Source organism: Sminthopsis crassicaudata, chromosome 6 (genome assembly GCF_048593235.1).
Source record: "Sminthopsis crassicaudata isolate SCR6 chromosome 6, ASM4859323v1, whole genome shotgun sequence".
Classification (NCBI taxonomy): Eukaryota; Metazoa; Chordata; class Mammalia; order Dasyuromorphia; family Dasyuridae; genus Sminthopsis; species Sminthopsis crassicaudata.
In genome coordinates, this window is record NC_133622.1 from 14347484 (window position 1) to 14366869 (window position 19386).

Genomic DNA, 19386 nt, shown 5'->3' on the forward strand with positions numbered 1-19386 from the left:
AGGAGAGTGCAAGAGAGACTATAGAATGGATGTATAGGTCTGGTAATCATCTGCATAAATATGACAATTAAACTGATGACATCTGTTGAGATTGGTCATTAAGAGAAAGGGAATAGAGGAAGAACAGAAAGTGGCCCAGAGTTTAAGGGTAAAACCTACATAGGGAGTATGACTTTGATGATGATCCAGGAAAGGAGACTAAAAGAGCAATAAGACAAATACAATGAGAATTTTAAAAAGAGGAAGCACAAAAACCCATAGAGAAGAAGATTAGGAGTCAAACTAATCTATCCAATTAAGCAATTACCATAGGAGAGAGAAGAGTTCAATTGAATGACAAAGATGGAAGCCAGACTGCTGTTGACTAAGAAGGTAATAGAAGGCAAAATGGCTTTTGCTAGGAGCAAGGATTGTGAAAGGGGAGGAAAAAATAGGAGATTCAAAGGAGGAGATAGCAGAGTTAAATGAAAGTTGTGTTGTTGTTTTAAGAAAGGGAGAGACACAGATCTGTTTGGAAGAGCAAAGAAGCAAATATATAGATATTGATAACTAAAGAGTAAAAAGAGAATGATTGTGAGAGGGTTTTTTGTTTTGTTTGTTTGTTTGTTTACCTTACATATGGTAAGATAAGAGAAAATCAATAATCAAGAGGAGGTCAAATGGAGGTGTTGGTCTTGTGGTGTAGAAGAGATATTATCCAAAAGATTATGATTTCCTTGAGGAAAAAAACTATCTTTTGCCTCCGTTTTTTGGGGGTTTTTTTGTTGTTGTTTATTTGTTTGTTTGTTTGTTTTGTTTTGTTTTTTGCATTTTCAGTTCTTGGCACACAGTAGGCATTTAATAAAAACTTATTGACTAACAGCTTGATCAAAGTCTGGAAAAAAGCAAAAAAAAAGTATATGCTATACTATCAAGAATTGTTAAAAAAAACACATTGAATGAATCTTTGTCACATTAACAAATTAAATTTTATTCAAAAATATACAATGTACAATAATTAGGTCATAAATTCCCATGAAATGCTTTGCTATTTGGTAGAATATAATAAAAAAGTATTTAGCACTTGAAGAATTGGAAAGTATTTTACAAATCTTATTTTATTCTACCCACAAGCCTGGAAATGAGGTGCTATTATTTTCCTCACTTTTGAGATGAGAAAACAGAGGCAGAGAGAAGTTGTTTAGGGTCACACAGCTACTAAATATCCAAAGTTGAATCTGAACTGTTGGACCAACACCCTATCTACTAAACCAATTAGTTGCCATGGGCAAAGTATATAGAATATCAGTTCCTTAATGGCGATGGTTTGGTTTGGGGTTTTTATGTCTACATAAATGTCTGGCACAGTGATTTAAGCCTAGCAAATGCACAGCACAGAGTACATAAGTGAACTTAATTGAATTAGCTAGAGTTGATTTTTTTCTTTCCATGGCATGGAGGTCATTGTCAGTTCTTGATGGCTCTGATGCCAGTCTAAGGCAGATCTTACCAAGCTGGAAAGATTTTTAATATAGATCTCATGCCAGATTATGTTTTATTGATCAAGGACTAGTTTTATAAAGTTCCCGGAGAAGCATAATAGCTTAGTTTAGCTATAGGATAATGAATTGATTGACCACTGCAAGTAACAAAGATCAATTACACAAAGGAGTGGCTATCTATGCCAGTAAAGGAACTTCCCACAGTAATGGACTCATGGATCCTTGAAGTATTGGTGTTTTTACTTTTTAATGTAAATTTATTTTTTTGGAAAGAAAATGAAACAAAAGACCACTCAAAGAATCCCTTTCATTCTGTCTTTATGTAGCTTATTTGTCAGTCCCTGTTGTCTCAATTAAACCATAGTCCCCATTTATATTTCATTTTATAATATGCAGAGTGGTCGAAAGCAATAAAACTACATTTGTTTAGATTGTCATAATTTATAAATGCATTAGGGAATGTTTATTAAATATTCCCTTTATAACTGATTTCCAACATTTAACATACTCTGATGTGGATAAAGCTAATATTCTTTGTGAGGAAAATGTTTGTCCAACAAAGGAACATTAACTCTTTTGATGGTTACAGGGAATTGCCTGGGAAAGTTTCCCTTCCAAAGTAGTAAATCAGCTTTGTTAACAGGCATTCAAAACTCTTGCCCAAAGTGATTAATAATTTACCCTGCCCAAGTACAGTTCATTTAGTTCCCAACATGAGCCCTTTTCTGAGGACTTGCAGGATGCCCTCGTACGTTTGGTGACCTGCTGTAATCTTTTCAAAACAAAACAAAATAAAACCAAAAGAAACTCAGAAGCCTACCATTCAGCTATGTTGTATCAGGCAATATTGGCTCTATCAGTCTTTTCACCAGTGCTGGAACCATACTGGTAGCCAGATTGTGGCTGTGACTCTATGCACTGTCTTTTTTAAACCAGAATTTAATACATGGCTATGACTCTTAAATTCTCCATGCACCCTCGAAAGATATTGGCTAGCTCCCTCACGCAATCTACTATATACGAATATGTTACTCCAAACTTCCTTCCACACATGGATAATATCTTTGTCTCCCTTTCCCCTCTCTTCTATCTTCTACCCTTGCCTTAAATTCTACTTTCTCGCTTTTTCTCTATCCCTCCCTCCCATTCCCCCTAAAGAGTCTACTCTGATGGGCTCCAAGGCACTCCTGCCTTCATTGTGGATTTTTCTGGGAAGAGAAAGTAGACTCCATTCCCCACAAAATCCTATTAGCGCTGTTGTGTATTGCACCATGAAAGAGATCACTACTAGAAGGAAGCAGGTTCTACTAGTTCTGTTGGGGTACCTGAGATAAAGCCTTGTTTGCCCCAATAAGACTTCCTAGATTAATCTCTTATTCTTTAGAGTAGGACTTCTTAAACTTTGCCCAAGAAAATTTTATGTGACCTAGGATATATATATATATATATATATATATATATATATATATATATATATATATATATATATATATATATATATATAAAATAGGTAGACAAATTAAGCATTTTCTGATAATAAATCATAATTTTACAACCCCCCACCCATATTCAGTTGCACAAAATCATAACCCACAGTTTAAGAAATTTTGCTCTAACTCAAGGCCCCTATTCAACTTGGAGCTATATCTTGCTGTTCCAAAATATCATCTGTCCATTCTTTCTAGTCTCTGGGACACTCTTGTCCTTCCTATTTTATTGCAGGCCTCAAACCATCCCAAAGTTTTGCCAAGAAGCTATTTGGTGGATGAAGGGAGTTTTGATATTGCTCCACAATGGCAATACTGTAATCAAATGATTCCAAAATTTTGCTACCTGCAGATACACTTCACTCAAACCATAGGGATAAGTCCCATGTAAGGTGGAATCTAGTGAACAAAATTTAAATGGAAGCTGCGCCTCTTGTTTGTTGGCATTGTGTTCTATCGTGACATTGGACCATCATCAAATCAACCTCATTGCTATCTTGAAAAACTCTGTGCTCTTTCATAACTCCAAGTCTTTGTTCTTGCTTTTCAATTCACTTATGTGTTTTTCTTTCACCATTCAATATGTCCAAATCCCACTTATCCTTTAAGAGTGGTCTGTCTTTCAAGACTAATCAATTTTTTTTAAATTAAGACTCAAGTAAACTTCTACCTTCTCTTCCTCTTCCTCTTCTTCCTCTTCTTGTATCTCCTATACAAAAACTCTTCAGCTATTCCATGTCACATCTATTGCTCCTTTTCTAATTCTTATAATAGTTTTTATTTAGTTAGCATGTACTATCCATTTTTAAAAATTGAGTTGTCACATGTGAATATGTCTTCTTATATCCTCCGCCAATCTTCACCAACCACTTCAACGCAGTGAGGTTGTACAGTGCAACAAATGTTGAAACTCTGTCCCAGAGTCAGGAAAACCTGAGTTCAAATTCTGCCTCAGATATTTGCTAGCTGTGTGAACCCAGGCAAGTCATTTCCCCTCTGCCTCAGTGTCTTCACTGTAAAATGGGATTAATGGCACCTGTCATCTAAGACTGATTTAAAGATGAAATGAGATAATATTTGTAAAGTCATTTCCAAAAAGTAAAGTTTTATATAACTGTTAGCTTTCCAAAAATATGCTCCCTATATAACCTTATTATAAATTACATGCCAGCAACAAATTTCTGTTGAATGGATTAAAAAATATATATACGAAGAGGGGAGGAATGGATGAATGAATGATCCAGTTACCTTCATCATAACCACTAAATAAATAGCATCGTGAAATTATTTTGATCAATCAATCAATTAGCAAAAATGTATTAAGCAACTGCTATTAGCTATGATCTGTCTAATGCACCAGAGATGTCAAAACAAGAACGATATAATCATTGCTTTCAATGACCTTCCTTGGATGGTACATTCATGAGTAAGGGTAAAATTTTAATATTGACTATTTGCAAGGGGATGGAGTGAGGGAAGCTTCCAGCTTGGAAACTAGGAATGTAAATGACTCTCCATGTTTTTACTGCATTGAGTTCACTACTTAGGATCCAGAGACATCAAATTAACTTCATTCCAGATGTACATAATCATATATACGTAATCATATGTTCCTCTACAAATTAAGATTATAAGGAAAGATCCAAGTGATGGCAGAAACAGCTCTTTCCTTTGGAAGAGTCTCTTCTCAGTATCATCACACAGTTTCTCCAGATGTTTATTAAGCATCCACTCCCTTTACAACTAGCTCCCAACTGCACACAGGCTTCTGTCTTTGCTGATGCTCGGTTTTATTATTATTATGTAGGGCACGGTCAACTCTCTACATTCTCACTATCTAATTATTGTTTATAGTTTTATTTTGTATCCTGTACTTCAATTACCTACTCTATATTGAACAAACATACTAAATTTCCCCCTATTTATTATATCTCCCATAAATTGTATCGCCCATCTAACATAATGGCCATACCCTGCCTGCACATTGATAACATTTCAAATAGCTTAAATTTCTTGATAGCTTAAGTGTGGGGTGTACAGCTCTGTAGTTTGAATACTACATATTGGGAAAAAATGATAGACTTCTAGACTTCTCCAAGCTACATGTTTTTATATTAAGGTTAATTCCTTCCCCCCATAGATACTGTCATAAAGCTAATGTAGCTACCATCTAGGATTATGGGAAGAAAAGAAAACTGAATTCTCAATTTAGAACTCTTAGATGCTGTCTTTTATAGAGGATTTGAATCAGAGGAAAAAAACCTTAAAGTCTCAAAAAAGAAAAGTACATAATGATTTTGGGGACTCCTGATAGAGTAGAAAAAACAAACGGTTGGGGTCTTTTACAGAGCCACTTGAAAACTTAGCCAAGTCACTGGATCCATTCTCTTAACTGTTAAAAGTGAATAATCATAGTCCTGCTTTCAATCATAAAGAGATCATAAGAGATCATGGATGCAAAATGCTTTTTTTCGATCAAAAGGCTCTAAAACATTAACTTTTATTTCCATTTCTTTGAAACTAGAGAGACTAACTGTCTGCAATTTCAATCTTCTCCTGTAACTCACTTTTTCTTATACCATCAACTTCTTTGGTCTGTGATAGACAGAAAACCCCTGGGTTTCCTATTATAAACTGTAATCACTTGAGCCAAATTACTCGTCTCTGGTCATTCTAATTTACAAACACATTCACAGGTTTTTCTGACCAGAATGGATAGATTTGGAAAAAATTTAATTTCAAGTGGGGAAAAAAAAAATCACTGGATAATGAGTTCACATACCTTTTTATTCAGGCTTCCCCTCCAAGCTAGTGTAATGTGATTAATTTTGAAGTAGTTTCTTTCTACCACTTATGAGAAATCACATCATCAATCATATTACCAAAATTAGATATGGAGAAGCCCTACTGGGTCACTAAGAAGCTTCCCAGCACCAGTACAGACTTGTTTCGCCCAGTGTGCTGCACTTTTGAATATTTCGTTCAATCTAATATCAAAGGTCCCCTGTGACCAGGTTTCTGTCACTTCTATTGTAGGGATATAAGTGTAGAAAAGGAGACAGAATTTGAAGAAGATACATACATCAATGATGTGAGAAGCATTCATCACCATAGGAAAACATTTATAAGGAAAAAAAAAAAGCTATTCATGCACACTCTGTTCAGGATTGCAGGCTCTGAAGCACAATAAAGCAAGAAAATTCTCAAACACAAATTATTTATATTGATTCTTACCAAGTTTTGTTTTTTTGGAGAGGCCACATAGTATAGTGGCTAGAGCTAGGTTTGAAGTAAAGAGCTAGGTTGAGAGGTTGCTGATACTTCCTAGTTTTGTAGAGTTAGGCAGGTCACTTAATCCCCAATTAATCTCTACCTTAGTCATTTGTTGGGTTTTAGCACTGAATTTTGGCTGCAATTTGTACTGATGCAGATAGTTCCTACACTGAGAGTCTTTCCATAAATAAAACAACCCAAGATATTACCTATATTCTTTTTATTCTGATGAATCATGTAGATGTTGAGCTTCCGGAGAGGTTAGGCTTACATGATCATCAAGCTGTCTTCCAACTCTGGAAATCAGTGATTCCATAAATCAATTAACACAAACCATTTCTGATGAATACCTTTAACAAATAATTGGAGTTTGAAGTCATTGACAGTGATAAAATTCCCATAAAATCTTACTGAGTTCTATCCATCCAGCCAGAGGTCAGTTGAAACCAAAAGCTGATTTTATATGAAGGTCTTTTTTCCAGATAACAAATGTCTGCTTTCTGTGAAAAAAGGAAGCAGAAAGTATTATTTTTCTCATCTGGAATACCACTGGAATAGTTACATTACTCCCATTATAATGAGAGAAAACCAGCCAACTAAAGTAAAGGGGATGGAACATTTATTTTTTGGAATAAATTTGGATAGCTAAAATAGTACTGATTGGGAATCACCAAACTTGGGCTCACATCTTGGCTTTGTTGCTCACTACCTACATGGAGGCCATTTTTACCTCAGAGGTATCACTTTGTTTATATACAATACTACCTACTCTTTTTTAATCTCTAAAATTTATTATTCTATGACTCTCTGGCTCACCAGTTAAATGATCTTCAGCAAAATATACATTTAAACCCATAGTTTCATTAATACAGAATGGGATCCCTACCCACTAACAGATCAACACTTAATTTAAAATATGTAATCTAAGAGAATTTCCCTGAGCAATAAGAGAACCAGTGCATGCCAGAGACCAGAAACTGGATCCATCTCATTTTAAGGTTGCTCCATTACCCACCGCTCCAAGCTGACATTTATCATACTCATTTAACTGGAAACAATAAACATATTGGTGAAACAGTTTAGTTGGGTGTGGCTGAAACTCTAGTCTTAGGGGGAAAAATGATAACTTGAACAAATTCAATAAGTGTAATTTTTAAAAATTAATTTACAAACATCAAAAAACTACCTTTTATTCCTGAGGGATTGAATAGGTAGGAAATGAAGCACAGAAGCTTTGCAAACTTGGTGGTTTTTCAATAAATCATAATTACTTACACAAGCAAATTCACGAGGAAAGTTGAGGTAAGCAATTAGGCAGCTAATTAGCTTGTTAGTGAAAGTGAATATTTCAAACAATGACCACAGCCCCTGCCTGGCCACAGGCAGACTTTTGATGAATGTGGGAAGGAGGAGAAAGAGAGAGATACCTTTCTGGGGCGGATAGATACACTAATTCTCAAGAGTTTCATCTACTGAACAGTTTAGATACCTGATTGTCCAGAGAGGTATCCCATCACAGGTTTAGAATCTTATACAGATGGACTTTTTTACATGTTTTTTAACCTCAGGAATTTACACATGAAAATTAAAAAGGTAAAAATCAAAGAAGCAGGAGGCACTGGATTAGGGAAGTATATGTCTTAGGAGGAGAAGGAATAGAAGAGGGAATTACAAATGAAGATGGGTTTGACTTGTTTGGCTCTTGGGAGGTCAGATCCTGAAGGAAAGATATTTTGCTTTAACTCCTTTAAGCTATAATGGAGGATGGTTTAGTTTTAGAAACTCTTCCTAACAACCCTAGTTTTGCAAACGTTTTAATTCATTCAAAGCCCTTTAATCATTTGTCTTATTCTACATTATGATGTCCTCAACTTTGTTGAATTTTATTGTGATTTCAGCTTTTATGTACCAAAATTTCTCTTTCTATTAAGATTCAGAAATTCCTTGTGGAATGAATTTAAGCACTAAACTTTTTTGTCTCTCCCTGTGAACCCAATTTTAGCCTGCGTATGAAGGCATTACAATATTTGTAAATTGAGTGGATGAAACTTATGTTATTATGGTTTAGAAAGAGAACCAATGTGAAATATATCAGATGGGAAGGCCATGATAGTGGGAAAATGCCCATGTATCTCATTCATATTAATATAAGACTTAGTGGGATGCAAGACAAGGAGACTTGTTAGAGTAGCCAGGAGACCTGGAACAGTTCTAGAGGGATCTTTTAGGTTTTAGAGGGAAGTTTGAAGAGGAGAGAGAAGTGTAGGATGACTAAGGACAGATGGGTAATATCTAACCATGCTCATGGTTCCAAACTGGAGGAGAACTGGGAGAGCACCTATACTAGCTGTAGGATCCTGAGCAAACCATTTAATATCTCTTTGCTTCATTTTCTTCAGCTATAAAATAATAATAATAATAATAATAAATTTGTATTACAATATCTCATTAAGTTCTAAAACAATTTTCCTTTGATCCATAGAAGATGGTTTTGGAACAGTTAGTCATTCTATCAACATTTGTTAAGCACCCATGTCAGGTGTAGTGCTAAATGCTGAAGATACAAAGAAAAGCAAACAACAATCCCTGTCTTCAGGAAGCTTATAATGGAATGTAAACCCCCCCAAAAAAATACAACATCCAAACATTCAAAAGAACATAGGAAAAAAGAAGGGGGAGAATATAGGTGAAAGTATGAGGAAGAAAACCAGAGTTATGCAGCAAGGTAGGCGGAAAATAGAGAGATAACTAAACCAGGTTCCCTCCTCAAAAAGGATCCTGGGAGGAGAGTTCCCTATCTTCCAATAAGAGGGAATTTGATACACTAGGCTCAGAGGCTACTGACAAAATATGAATTCCAGGTCTGGGGTGACCTTAGAAAACAGAGCATGATGGGAAAATCCAGAGTGGTACAACTGGGTGAGAAATTTGGGTACCAAGCTAGAGATATAGTAACTGGGTCCTTTCATTAGGGTGAAAAGTAGTGAGCTTAGTGAACAGTTACACAAGAGATGAGCTATTAGAACAAGTATGAAACAGAAGACTATTATAGCCAAGGTTTACCAAGCTGAATTACCTGAGTAATTATGAATACAACCATAATTAGTATGGGGTCAATGGGACTTTGCCCCAAACGAAAATATTAATGGGTGAGAAAACTCTTACTCTATGAGAAATCATGAGACATCATATAGGACTATTGCCCTCAAGATGCTAATCCCCAGGGTCCAGTAATCATGATGCCTTCTTCCCGCCACATCCCCGCCACACACTGGTATAGGAAAGAGACCCAGACTTTTTAGAGGATAGACTGTGCCTTCCCCCAGAAAGACCACACCTATTGTGGCTGCCCTATATATCAGTATGCCCTTCTTGCACTCACCAATGTTCTGCCCTAGATTTTTTTTAATTCCGTTTTGCTCTATCAGTGGGTCCCCATTTTTCTTCTGAATAACAATTCAATTGGTCCTTGGTTCTAACAAGATTCCTTAGCTGGGAGTCCCAGCACCAGGATGCCGTTCCCACCCTCACCCCCATGTTCCACTAGACTTTCTGAAAGACTAGCTGCCCATCCATATGCTCAACAAGCTTTCACATAGACTCAGACTACCTTCTTAGCTGTTAGTCACATGTCTCTACCTCTACCCCTCTACCCCTCTACCCCTTTACCTCTCTGGCTCTGTTATTTTTTGATCCAGGTAAAAAACATTACAACATTGTTTATGGGTCATTCTATCTTCCATTACCTAGTCAGCTGATTGGTTCTAAGTCTTAGAAGATGTCCTACCTAAAAGCTAAAAAAATCATTATATCTTCACCATATTGCTACTAGTTTAAAGTTGAATCTTTATTGTTTATTTATTTATTTGCAATGGTATAAATGTCCTTTCTTCTAGGAATGTTCAGTTCTTGTTCATTGGAGAATGTACACTCTTATGGAAGCTACTATTTAAGAATATGCTTTTCCTTCTAAATGAAGATGATCTGACTGGCCTGCCAGCAATAGCTCACACTCTCTGAGTTATTGTGTTTCCCTCCCAATATGGAAACCACCTGTGTTGCTTTGCCTATTCTTTCCTATAGCCCCCCTTTAAACAGGAATGAAGAGACAGTATAATATAATAATTGCTAGAATACCAGACTTGGAGTCAGGAGTCTTCCCTGAGACAATGTCTAGCTACATTACCTTGGAACATCACAACCACTGGGAACCTCAAGATTCTCATCTATAAACAGGGAATAATCACTTTAGTACTTCCCTTACAGGATTATTTATAGGATCAAAGAAGGTAATTTGTCTAAAGTGTTCCTAAAATGCTACCTAAATGTCAGATATTATAATTGCCCTTGGCCACAAAGTAAAAATAATTACTGGTTGTAACATGGGGTTGAAAGTATAACTCTAGTCATATGTTCTAATGAAATAAGCCAGGGAAGGATTATTCTATAATTATATAACATAATGATAGCTAAAATCCATCTATAATTTATAGGTGAGTTCATCTGATCACTAAAACCGTATGAGGTAATTGCTATGGATTTTTTCTTACAGAAAAGGAAACTGAGGCTCAGAGATGTTATATGACTTTCCTAGAATTGCACAGCTAGTCTCTGAAGTAGGATTAAATCTATATCTTCCTGACTTCTGTATCGATCATGTAAATTCCCTCCACATCTGTAAATGATATACATGTGAAGATGAACATTGTAAAAATATGTATAGGCTAAACCTAAGTGATTAATATTTTTCAACCATTGATAATTTTGCATATAACTTATAAAATCATTTTAGCCCGTTATTTGTCAGTAGCCTCTGAGCCTAGTGTATCAAATTCCCTCTGATTGGAAGATAGGAAACTCTCCTCCCAGGATCCCTTTTTAGGAGGGAACCCGGTTTAGTTATCTCTCTATTTTCCACTTACCTTGCTTCACAACTCGGATTTTCTTCCTCATACTTTCACCTATAGTTAGTAGATAAAGTAGATAAAAATAAAAATTCCCAATTTTACATAAGATATGGCATTTTTAAAGAAATATATTGATTTGATGTTCTTAGTCTAGTGAAAAATCTGTTTGTTTAAGCTAACTGCCATTAGTTTCAATTAAAATGTATTGATTTGGGTAAATGTTGGTTAGGACAAATGTTGCCTGACTGTGGAAAAAAAAATATGTATTTGTTTAAGCTTGCCCTGAAGCATGGGCAGTGGGTGGAGATTGTCCAGCAACCATCCAACCCGGCAGATGAATGCTCCTTTTAGGGCATGTACCCTTGACACAGAAACAGCAGATAAAGGTGTCAATCTGGGGAATAATATCCCCCTGACTTATCCTTAACTATAATTTATAGGCTATCAAAGAAGCCTGGGAGGTAAGTTATTTCTGTCCTGCCCAGTCTATAACAATGCCAAAACAACAGGTCAATTCTGTCGATTCATTTTTTTTTAAATCAAGCAAAAAGATTGCCAGCCATCATATTGACAAAACAACTGGCTGATTGTCTGAATTTTTCACTTCTGGACAAATTGTTTGGGTGCCTGTGGATACAGCCTAAGCGTTCATCCGAGAGGGAAAAGAGTGATATTGGAAGGAAGGGGTTAGTGAATGGGGAAATGAGGAAGCAGGAACTGAGAGGGACCAAGCCTGGTGGAGAATTTCAATTAAATTATTTATTGAAACCATTTAAAGTCTTTCATTGGAGTGATGAATATTCTTTTTTTTTTCCCTATGTGTTTTTAATGACTGTAAGAAGCCAGATGTCTTGGCAATGAATGCTGTGTAAAACATACATAAATTAAACAAGTAGATAAAAGGCCAGGCAAGTTGGTGAGAGCAGAGAAGGGATGGCAGATGAAATTAGGGAAGAGGGAAAGAGAGAAGGTAGGACCACTTGGGAGATGTAATTCTGAGGAAGATGAGAAGGGGTTGCCTGAAGCAAAAGGGATATGGAACACAGAAGGAAAAAAAAATAAAGGTAAGACAAAGAAAAAAAGGGGGAAGGCAAAAAATGTCTGAAACAATGAAATAATATAGATAAAAGGGTGATGTAGGGGAAAGGACAGAAAAAACCATGAACTCTTGATTAGTAAAATTACCTGTGAATACATTTAATGCATTAACCCATTCTTAGATGCTCTGAATTCTGAGATTTAAAAAAAAATGGCCCTTTTTTATACAGACTGTTTCATCTGGAGGTAATCCCAGAAAGTAAGAGGATTCCAACTGATTGTAAATGTCAAGATGGCAAATAAGGGGAGAGGGGAGGGAGGGAGGTTATCACCATGGCAACAAGTCCAGAATAAACTATTCCCTTTTTTGAGTTGCAGCAGAATTTTGATTGGACACTTACGTAACATTTACAATTATGTTTTGACTCCTCTACTAGACTATAAATTCCTTGAGGGCAGGAACACTTATTTTCCTTGTTTTCTCCTCAGCTACAAGTTTAACACATCAGCAGATAAAGTCTATTGTAGTGACTGAATTAATCCCTTTTCCCCCCCCTCTTTCTCATTTTTATTCTTTGTCCTCAAAGAGATTTTTTTTTTGCTTAGAAGAAAACCTGGCCAATTTTTTAAAAATTGGATTATGGAGAAAAAAGGAAGAATAACATAATGAAGACTAATATATCTATGTACGACCCTTCCCAGATTTCATTGGCTTTAAAAAAAAACATATAACAATGATTACTCCCAAATTACTTTCAGATAGAGACCCATAAATCCTGCTTTATCTGTGTCATAAAAGATCTTATGTTATTTCAAGGAGAAAATAAAACAGGTACACAAATAGAGCACAACTTTGAAGAATCAATGAATAGATGTTCTTCCTCAATGGTTTCTCCCTTCAAAGATCTCTCCTCTCGTATAGGACTGTTGTATGTTTCCTTCCATAAACTCTAGTTCCATTGGTCTACTGAATATGCTGGGGAAACTTTCATGGAGATCTCTTGAAATCATGTGGATGCCATTAGAGTAAATGAGTTGTTTATCTATATCTCTCTCCATGCCCAGCCTGCTTCCTTTTCTCCTCATGCACTTCTTCCATATCATTATCACTGCTATTTTGTGATTCTTTGTTTGTATTATGCTGGAACTTATTATCTATCATGTATCTCTCCATTTCCTCTTCACCTACAGATTTAATTTTCTGAATACTGCTGTAGAAAATTTCCCAAATGCAATTCAACTTGTTCTCTCCCTCCTATCCCTTTCTGAGCACAGCTTATTATCTATCTTGTCCTTCCCCAATCCAGACTACTTGTCTAGGCCCAATGTAGTCTTCTTTTATCCTCCCAGAGAATAGGCATGTGAGAACTTAGGGGCTTGTGGGAACTCCTTCAATCAATGAACTTGCTCCTTTTCAAGGAGTAAACTCCTTTAAATATATAAACTCCTCCTCAGAAGTTCAAAGGTGTAAACTCCCCCTAAAGGCCCGAACTAAAGGTGTGAATTCTGAGCTAGAGAATTGCCCAGACCTGAATTCTCACCTTGTAATCCTAACAACCTCAGGTAGGAAGATTGTCCCAATCTTCCCAGTTCCTAGTGTCTTCCTTCTATCTAACTTCCTTCCTCTACTTTTTGTATATGTTTTATACTTATGTTTCTGTATATGGTGTTGTTTCTTGAGGGCTTTTTTGTTTTCTTATTTATTTGTTTTCATTTTTTTTTGCCTGTGTATGCCCAAGGGATACATTGTGTCTATGTAGGGATGAAAGACAACTAGTTGTACCCATTAGATAGATAGATAGATTGACAGATAGATAGATAGATAGATAGATAGATAGATGAAAGAACAGCCCATACGTGAAAATTGACTCTAATCAAATAATTGAGCGATTTTCAAACTGAACATTCCCAACAAAATCACCTCTTGGATCCACTAAATTCAAGAAATTCTACTCAGAAGGAAATATTCTGTGAGAGTAGAAATAGAAACTCATGAAAATAATACCAATAAGACCTGGATCTCACTGGAGCATTCATTTCTCTCTATAAAATGAAATTCTGTCAAGGTGGCTGTTAGTGGACCCACTACCCAGAATGAGACATTGGAATACCAAAAAGGTCTACTTAAAAGGTGCTTTCAACTTTAAAGTGGCTCTTTTCCCCTAGCTAGTGCCCTGTGGGTATGCGTCATAGCCAGACTTCAACATAACATAACATCAATACCACTTTGGATTAATTTGTTCTCTAGTTCATTAATTAAACAACTATCTAATACTAAGCATCTGCTGTGCTTACAACACTGTGCCAGGTTATTCAGTAAGATACCAAGATGAATAAGACACAGTTCCTGCCCTCAAGGAGTTTACCATAGCACCTCTACTCTAAGCTCTGACCATCTCCTCATGCTTAGAAAACAAATCCTCCTATTATTGTGTTATGCTAAGTATTAAGACTTTCTAAGGTTAAGCTGACCAAACAAAGAGGAAAAAGTTTTTAGTTCCTGGGGATCTCCAGGACCTAATTAATGCTTCCAACTCTGTTATAACAGAGGACTAATTATAACCTAAAATAGCAACTATATACTTTTTTAGCCTTTGGGATCTCATGAATACATTTTTTAAAAATTGTAGCAAAAACCTTGCAATTTATCTCTGAAAGGAAATAACCTATTAAAGTTTATTGTTGCAGTTTAAGATACAACAGCTACCTTGTATCCCAGCAAAGTGATTACATAATAAGTCCACAAAAAAAAAAAAAAAAAAAAAAAAAGGCTTATATTTAACCTCTCCTCACAGAATCACAGGATTAGAAAACATTCTATTGTTGGAAATGAATTTAGGAGTCGACTAGCTCCAATTTTCCCCCATGTCCCAACTCCCTTTGGGTATCCTTCACAGATGCTTTTCTGATCTCTTCTTGACCAATTTCAGATGTGACAAGACACCCATTCTTTTATTTGTTAATTAATTAATTAAATAATAAAAAAAATACTTTGCTTTATGAATCACGTTTGGAGAGAAAATCAGAGCAAAAGGTAAAAACCATTTAAAAGAGGGAAAAAAAAAACAGATAAAAGAATTGAATATGCATGTGTTGATTTCCATTCGTCTCCATAGTTCTTTTTTATTGCGTGCAGATGGCATTTTCTGTCCAAAGTTTACGGGGATTGCTTTGGATCACTGAACCACTGAGAAGAACCAAATCTTTTCTAGTTTGCTGTTCTTGTATACAATGAATTCCTGGTTCTGCTTGTTTCACTTAGCATCAGTTCATGTTAATCTTTCCAGGCCTTTCTACAATCAATATGTTCCCCATTTTTTATAGAACAATAACTCATTAGCTTCATGTACCACAACTTATTCAGCCATTACCTAATTGATGGACATCTAGTCATTTTCCAATTCTTTGCTACCACAAAAAGAGCTGCTACAAACATTTTGACACATGTGGATCCTTTTGCCTCCTTTATAAATATAAATTCCTTGTAATACAGATCCTGTAATGACACTGCTGCATCAAAGGATATACAGTTTCCTTTTGCTATTAAAAAAAAAAAAGCAATAAAAGTTTTTGGGTATAGTTCCAGATGGCTCTCTAGTATGAATTACCAACAATGAATTAGTGTCCCAGTTTTCCCACATCCCCTCCAAATTTTATCATTAACTTTTCCTGTCATTTTAGCCAATCTGAAAGGGTAAGGTGGTAACTCAGAGCTGTTTTAATTTGCATTTCTCTAATCAATAGTGATTTAGAGCATTTTTTCATATGACCATAGATGGTTTTAATTTCATCATCTGCAATTTGTCTATTCATGTGCTTTGACCATTTATCAATAGAAGAATGACTTGTATTCTTACAAATTTGACACAGTTCTTTATATATTTTAGAAATGAGACCTTAATTAGAAATTCTGGCTGGAAAGAATCTCCCCCCAGCTTTGTACTTTTCTTTTAATCTTATTTTCTGTTGGCCTTGTTTGTGTAAAAACTTTTTAGTTTCATGTAATCAAAATTATCCATTTTACCTTTCAAAATATTTTGTAGTTCTTTATTGGTCATAAATTCTTCCCTTCTCCAAAGATCTGATAATTTAGTAAATTATCCCTTGTTTTCCTACTTTGTTTATGGTAGAATCCTTTATGCACAAATGACGTAGTAGCCATTTTGACCTTATTTTGGTATGGGGTGTGAGATGTAAATCTATGCTGAGTTTCTGTCAATTATTTTCTAGCTTACCCAGCAATTTTTGTTAAGTAGGGAGTTCTTATTCCAGAAGCTGGAGTTTGGGGGTTTCTCAAATATTAGATAGTTATAGGTCTTGGTTATTGTGTCTTGTGTATCTAATCTAGTCCTCTGATCTACCACTGTATTTCTTAGCCAGCACCAAATGGTTTTGATGACTGCTGCTTTATAATATAATTTTAGGTTTGCTATTGCTAAGCCACCATCCTTTGTAATTTTTTTCATTAATTCCCTTGATATTCTTTACCTTTTATTCTTCCTGATTAATTTTGTTATTATTATTTCTAGTTATATAAATAATATTTTGGAAGTTTGGTATGGCATTGAATAAGTAGACCAATTTATTTTTTTATTATATTAGCTTGGGCTAGACATGAACAATTGATGTTTTTCTAAGTATTTAGATCTGATTTCATTTGTATGAGAAATGTTTTGCAATTGTATTGATATAGTTCTTGGGTTTGTCTTGGTAGGTAGACCCTCAAGTATTTCATTTTCTCTTCAGTAGTTTTAAATCAAATTTCTCTTTCTGTCTCTTGCTGATGGACTTTATCAGTAATATATAGAAATTCTCATGATTTGGGTTGGTTTATTTCATATCCTGCACTTTCCTAAAGCTGTGAATTGTTTCCAGTAGGCTTTTAAATGATTTTCTAGAATTTTCTAAGTAAGTCATCGTATCACTGCAAAGAGTGATAGCTTTATTTCCTTATTGCTTATTCTAATTCCTTATTTTTTTCTTCTTTTCTTTTGCTAAAGCCACTATTGTTAGATTTGCTTCCATGTATTAGGGCAAAATAGCTACTAATTATTGCTTTAATTTCTTTTCAATTGATGGTAATTTCATCCTTTTCATTTTTTGATGCTGATATTTTGGTTTTCTTCTTTTCATTTTCTTATCAAATTAACCAAAGGTTTATCTATTTTGTTGGGTTTTTCATAAAATTCTTAGTTTTATTTATTAATTCAATAATTGTCCTAGTTTCTGTTTTATTCATCTCTCCTTTGCATTTCAGAATTTCTAATTTGGTATTTAATTGGGGGTTTTTAATTTGTTCTTTTTCTAGCTTTTTTGTTGCATGCCTAATTCATAGATCTCCTCTTTCTCTATTTTAGTGATGTGAATGTTTAGAGATATGAAATATCCCCTAAGAACTGCTTTGGTTGTATCCCATAAGTTTTTGGTATGTTGTCTCATTATTGTTATTGATTGTTTCTGTGATTTGTTGTTTGACCCATTCATTCTATAGAAGTAGATTATTTAATTCCCAATTGGTTTTTAATCTATTTTTTCCTACCCCTTTATTGAATACAATTTTTATTGCATTGTGGTCTGAAAATTAATCATTTACTATTTCTGCCTTTCTGCATTTGATTGTGAGATTTTTATGCCTTAATATATGGTCAATTTTTGTGTAGGTACCATTACTGCCAATCAAAAGGTGTATTCCTTTCTCTCCCTATTCAGTTTTCTCCAGAGGTCTATTATATCTAGGTTTTCTAGTCCTATTAATCTTTCTAGTTTCTTTCTTGTTTATTTTGTGGTTAGATTTGTCTGTTTCTGAGCAGGGAAGGTTGAAATCCCTCACTAGAGTAGTTTTGCTGTCTATTTCTTTCTATAACTGAATTAAAATCTTGTCAAGGAATTTGGCTTCTCTACAACTTGGTACATACATATTTAGTATCATTACTATTCATTATTATACCTTTTATCAAAATGTACTTTTTCCCCTTATCTCTTTTAATAAGATCTTTTTACTTTAGCTTTATCCGAAACCAGAATTGCTATCCCTGCTTTTTTTATTTCAGTTGAAGCATAATAAATTCTATTCCAGCCTTTTACCTCTACTCTGTATGGGTGTCTCTGTGTCAAATGTGTTTCTTGTAAACAACATAAAGTAGGATTGCCTTTTTTTAATCCACTCTGCTATCTGCTTTCATTTTATGGGAGAGTTCAAAGTAAAAAAAATAAATAAATACCTGCACTCAAAGAGCTCATATTTAATGAGGTAGACAACTAACAAACAAATATGCACAGGATAAACAGGGAATAATCAATAGAAGAAAAACATCAGAATTGAAAATGATTTTAAAAGGCTTTCTGTAGAAAGTAGAATTTTATCTAAGAAAGAAGGAAGCATAAATTAGGAAAGAAAATATTCTAGGCTAAAGAGAGAGAGCTAGAGAAAATGCCTGGAATCAAGAGAGGGAATGCATTGCTTGTGGAACAGGTCAGGGTTACTGGTTGAAGAACACCATATATATTGAAAATGGATTGGGCTCTTGAAGAGTTGACATGACAGGAAAATGACTGAAACAACCACTATAATAACAACTAGCAATATGGTAATGAGGACAGGCGCACAAGAGAAAGCCCAGATTGAGTGGGCCTGGCCTGGGAGAGAATTGGGGAAAAGGTTTATGGTGAAAGCATATTTACTACTTATGAAACAAGCAGTGTAGAGCATAATGTAGAAAGAGTAGTCTGGTCCAGACTGTGTTAGCTCTTTTGTGGGAGATGTATAAGGACTAGTATGGTTATCTCTTCTAATTCTCACAACTCTTTGGTGCTATTATTATTCCCACTTGAGAGATGATGCAACTGAAATACAGAGAAGTTAAGTGACTTGCCCAAGTTCACACAACCAGTAAGTACTTGAGAAAGGATTTGAATTCAGGTCTTCCTGACTTCATTCAATCCACTAACCATCTCACTTTCTCACTTCAATATTTTCATCTGTCACTGTTTTGTTTATGATCACATTGCTTCTTATAATAGCCTTACCATACCATGTAAAACTAAAACCTCAAACTCTGTCACATGAACAATTTTTGAGTGAATTTCTCTCAATCTGCTGTCATACAATTAGTTTAAGTGAATGGGATTTTTACGTTCATTTTATTAACTTTCCTCTTAATAACTTTTGCCCATTTTTTTTAGCTTAGACAAGTCTTTTTT